The following is a 6,003-nucleotide window of genomic DNA, read 5'->3' on the forward strand; positions in this document are numbered from 1 at the left end:
CTCCTTCACTTATGAAGCTTAGTTTGGCTGGATATGAAATTCTGGGTTGGAAGTTCTTTGCTTTAAGAATGTTGAATATCGGCCCCCACTCTCTTCTGGCTTGTAGGGTTTCTGCTGAGAGGTCTGCAGTGAGTCTGATGAGCTTCCCTTTGTGGGTGACCTGATCTTTCTCTCTGGCTGATCTCAGCATTTTTTTCCTTCATTTCAACCCTGGTGAATCTGATGATTATGCGCTTTGGGATTGTTCTTCTTGAGGAGTATCTTTGTGGTGTTCTCAGTATTTCCTGTATTTGAATGCTGGCCTGCCTTACTAGGTTTGAGAAGTTCTCCTGGATAATATCGTGAAGAGTGTTTTCCAGCATGGATTCATTGTCCCCATCACATTCAGATATGCCGATCAAGTGTAAATTAGGTCTTTTCAAATAATCCCATATTTCTTGGGGGCTTTGTTCATCTCTTTTCACTCTTTTTTCTCTAATCTTGCCTTCTCATTTTATTTCATTGAGTTGATCTTCAATCTCTAATATCCTTTGTTCTGCTTTATCGATTCAGCTATTGAAACTTGTGTATGCTTCACAAAGTTCTCGTGCTGTGTTTTTTGGCTCCATCAAGTCATTTATTTTTATTTTTCTCTCTCAGCTGGTTATTCTAGTTAGCATTTCTTCTAACCTTTTTTTCAAGGTTTTTAGTTTCTTTGCATTGGGTTAGAACATGTTTCTTTAGTTCAGAGAAGTTTGTTATTACCCACCTTCTGAAGCCTGCTTCTGCCAATTTGTCAAACTCATTCTCCATCCTATTTTGTTCCCTTGATGGTAAGAAGTTGTGATCTCTTGGAGGAGAGGCATCCTGATCTTTGATTATTTCATCCTTTTTGCACTGGTTTCTTCTCATCTTCATATATTTATCTACTTTTGATCTTTGAAGTTGGTAATTTCAAATGGATTATCTGAGTGGACGTCCTTTCTGTTGATGTTGAAGCTATTTCTTTTGTTTTTTAGTTTCCTTCTAACAGTTGGGGCACTCTGCTGTAGGACCGCTGGAGGTCCACTCCAGACCTTGCTTGCCTGGAAATCACCTGCAGGGACTGCGGAGCAGCAAGGATTGTGGCCTGATCTTTTCTCTGGCAGCTTCATCCCAGAAGGGTACCAGGCAGCTGTTAGACCAAGCTCTCGTGTATGAGGCTTTTTTTTTTGGTTATTCAGGGTTCAGGGAGCCACTTGAAGAGGTAGCCTGTCCCTTGTCTGCCTGCAAAGGCACTGCTGGGCTGCCTTGTACTCAGCCGGGCTGCTGTGTAGGCTTCCTCTGGCTTTTGTTTAAATAGCTGAAATTAGACCCGCCTTTGCAATGGCAGATGCACTTTCCCCCAACCGAGCTCGATCATCCCAGGTCAAGCTCAATATGATGTGCTGGCTGTGCAACTCTCAAGTGAGAAGGCTTTAGTTTGCTGGTCTTTGTGGGGGTGTGTGATATGTGCCAAGCCATATCACCAGTCTCCCTGCTTTCAGGTCTCCCTCTTTCTGGGGGTGGGGGGTAAATCCATCCCACAGGAACTCTTAGCACTAGTTGATACTTCCACCCAGATCTGTACCAACAACTTGTGGCGCCAGGCTGGCCAGAGCTGTCGCTTAGATCTGTGTTGGTAACTCACAGCACTTTTCAGCGTGGTGTTGTTCTCCTGGACTATGGGTTGCAAATGCCAAGGGAGAAGCACAGTATCTGAACTGGAGTGCAGAGGGGGTAATGTCACTGATCCTCAGGCCAGTTGCACTTCCCGGGTGAATCAGTGCCCCTCCCTGCCTTGGTTTGCCCTCCTTGGGCTACATGCACTGTCCAACCAGTCCCGTTGAAATGAACCTGGTACCTTGGTTGGAAATGTGGAGATCACTCACCTTCTGCATCTCAGTGGGAATTGTGCACCAGAGCTGTTCCTATTCAGCCATCTAGGTGGGAATCCAACTTTTACTGATTTCCTAACAAAAAATCAAACCCCTTAAATAATAATAATTTTAAAAAAGGTAAATAATTTCTCTTTGTTCTTGAATTTCTGGAAGAACTAACCCAATCAGACAGCATAAGGAAGAAACATTGTTAAAATTAATTAATTAAAATCTAGATCAAAGCAATTAGTTGGAAATGCTATGCCATCTCTATTTCCACTGGAGTCATGACGAAAGTTTTCTGGTTACTAAGACTTCATGGGATCTAGTGACTTTTTCTCAGCTAAGGAAAAATTCACAAATAGGTCAATCTTAGACTTAATAGGAAATATCCTTAAATTTTTGGAAAGCACATTTTCCTTTTTGGGGTGGAGACAGAGTCTTGCTCTGTTGCACAGGCTGGAGTGCAATGATGTGATCTTGACTCACTGCAACCTCTACCTCCCGGGTTCAAGCAATTCTCTTGCCTCAGCCTCCCAAGTATCTGGGACTACAGGTGTGTGTGCCACCATGCCCTCCCAATTTTTTGTATTTTTAGTAGAGATGGGGTTTCTCCTTTCATTGTAAAACATCTAGCCTTCTCTTTGTCCTTTAGTTAACTAAACACCATCTTATCTGTGTGTTTTCTCTGAGTTGCAATTCTTGCTTCCGAAAGAAATGTTTTAAAGTTTTCTTCTTTAAAATTTTTAGAGATTCATTGTATATTGTATTCAACTTCAACAAATGATATTCTAGTTTGTGCACAAAATTTCTTTTTCTGTGTGTTTTGTTTCTCCCTTAAAAAGTCCTTGTCATACTGTCAATCCCACGCAAAATTCTATAATAATTTTTGGTGGTTGCAGAGCTTCCAGAACCTGATGGATTATTGACTCAGTTTTCCAATAAACAATGCAAGAGAAATTTTGTTATTCCATTTATTTCAATTAAATACTTTCAAAGCTATATTAATACTTGTTGACTCTCCTAAGACTTCTCCAACACTGGTAAAAAATAAACTCTAAAAATTGCTAGGGGAAAATCCATTATTTGGGATTGATCCCAGCCAAGGTCATATTCAATCTTCACCCTTAGACTACAGTAATTAATCTTTTATATGCATAAGAAAAATCTTTGCATTTTTGGAAAGATATTCATGGTTCCCACATATGTGATATGCCTCCCTGTTTTAGGAAGTTTCCTGACTCCAGACCTGTAATTACCTATTCCTATATCTAACATTTCCTCTTATATACCTTATTGGAAACCATGTTTCAGCAGGTAATATCAGTGGAAATGATTTGTTAATATTCATGATAAGATTTTTAAAATGACAAAAAAAAAAACAGTACATCTTAATCAAATCAATTACCAATTACCTTACATGGAAAGCTGCCCATTCATAATTTTGCCCACTGAAGATATCAAGAATATATGGTGTGAAAGTACAGTTACCAGCCTGGTAGGTCAGTGGTGTACTAGCTTTGCTGGGTAAGCCTTTGCCTCAGGCTAGTGGGTGTGAAATTTGAGGATAATGGAGCTTCTCTCGTAGCCCTCTAACTCAGTTTTCCTGAGGAGTTTCTCTATTCTGTTAGGCTCACAGCCTTCACTCATTTAGTAGTTAATTTACTTAAGAAATATTTATTGAGAATTTGCTATGTGACAGACACTGCACTGAGCACAGAGGATATAACATTGTTCAACACTTATTTAACTGAATTAAGGAAGGAATGATTAATCCTGTGCAAGTTTATAAAGTGAAGAAATATTTATCTTAGTTCTTTGAGGAATAGAATAAATTTAGCCAGCAGAGAGAAGACAACAGCATACCAAAAATCATTATGTTGTTCTCAGAAAATAAGAAAAAACATTTGTATGAAAAAGGTATAGGGTGCCAGTTGAGAAACTGGGAATTAAAACTGGAAAGGCAAATTAGGAAAATACTTTTAAACGTCCTATGTGCCAAGCTGAGCAGTTCAGATGTTAATTCTTACTAATCAGTCAGCAGAAAATTTAGGCATATGTATAACATAATCGGATTCCATATTCTGAAAAGTGACAGCCTAGAAAATGCACTTGAGAAGGGAGTGAGAGGAACAGAAATAATCAGAAAATTGCTGGAATAGCAGAGCTGAAAACTACTTAAGAAGAAGGTTAAGGCAGTGGCAGTGAGGATGGGTGAAGAGAGGTAATTTAAAGGATGTGTTTTAGCTGGAATTAAGGGGATTTTGTAACTGTAAAGGTTTTAACAGATGGTAAAAGAGAGAAAAAGCCAAATACTTGGACATTTCAAACATGAGAGGCAGAATGGTGATATTATTTATCAAACAAGTCTACAGAATGAAATTAAATTTAATTTAGGACTGGTCATGTGTTAGGAGATTCTGGAACTCAAAATTGTAAATGTTGGTTAGATTGCAAAATGCATAAGAATGTAGAGGAAATACAAGTTGGGACTGAAGATGTTGCTATATAAAATTATGCCACTGGTGATGAGATATATTTTTGAAAAATTATCTTGACTTAGCAAAATTTTATAAACTGTCAGTCATATGTTGGCCTACATGGTTTTGTTGATATCAATTGCTTTTGAAATCCTAACATCCAAAACATTGTATTACAAATATTTTGGATGAACTCGTCTGTAAAATGAGTGAGAAAATGGGCTCCAAATGAAGAACTATTTTCTCCTGATTCTCAGAGTAGGTTTTTGACCTATCCCAATGGGAACCCAGCCCTGTTTCCTAGGGAAGAATTCTTTCCACTGCATCATGTTCCCTACCAAAGGGTCAAAATCCTTATGTTAAACTAGAGAATTATCCTGCCAAAATAATGTGGCTCAGGATACATAAAATATAAGAAAAAAAAAAAGGAAACTGTTAGATAACCTTGCAGTGGCATATACATATATAGATATATACACCCTCACATATAATGCTAAAAACAGTTTTCCATATCATAAAGTCTACTTGGAAATATTGTGAATAATAAGAAGAATAATGAGACATCATTCTTGAGAAGCAAAAACGAAATAACAAAACAGGATCATAATGGAATTAAGGAATGAGGGAAAATAGTAATACATACAATAAAATCAAACAGAGCAAAATAAAGTAGAGACTTTGCCTGGACCAATGATAATTATGTGCTAACAGGAAGGAGTAAAATCAGCTAAACTCCATAATACCCGAATATAAATACTTAGACTTCAAATTAGTTCAGCCATGGTGAAAGACAATGTGGCGATTCCTCAAGGATCTAGAAATACAAATACCATTTGACCAAGTAATCCCATTACTGGGTATATACCCAAAGGATTATAAATCATTCTACTCTAAAGACACAGGAATATGTATGTTTATTGCAACACTGTTCACAATAGGAAAGACTTGGAACCAACCCAAATGCTCATCAATGACAAACTGGATAAAGAAAATGTGGCACATATATACCATGGAATACTATGTAGCAATAAAAAAGGATGAGTTCATGTCCTTTGCAGGGACACGGATGAAGCTGGAAATCATCATTCTCAGCAAGCTAACACAAGAACAGAAAACCAAACACTGCATGTTCTCACTCATAAGTGGGTGTTCAACAATGAGAACCCATGGACACAGGGAGGGGAACATCACACACCAGGGCCTGTCAACGGTGGCAGGCTAGGGGAGAGATAGCATTGGGAGAAATACTTAATGTAGATGACGGATTGATGGGTGCAGCAAAACCACCATGGCATGTGAATACCTATGTAACAAATCTGCACATTATACCCATGTATCCCAGAACTTAATGTATAATTAAAAATAATAATAATAAATACACTTTATACTTTTTATTTCTTAGATGTGTTAAAATAAAAATCAGTGTTTTTTAAATGATATTCACTTCATTCCAGTTACTACCTGTTAGCATACATTCTACTAAGACTCCACAAATTTTCAGGAAGAAAATAGAAGTCGCTATTATATAGAAAAAAAGGTTAAATGATACAAGAAAGATTATCATAAGGATATACTGAATTTGTCTTAAGTAGAATTGTCTTGATAAAATACGTAATTCCATACAAGTTTAGTTACCATTGTCTAAT

Source organism: Cebus imitator, unplaced genomic scaffold (assembly GCF_001604975.1).
Source record: "Cebus imitator isolate Cc_AM_T3 unplaced genomic scaffold, Cebus_imitator-1.0 Scaffold390, whole genome shotgun sequence".
Lineage (NCBI taxonomy): Eukaryota > Metazoa > Chordata > Mammalia > Primates > Cebidae > Cebus > Cebus imitator.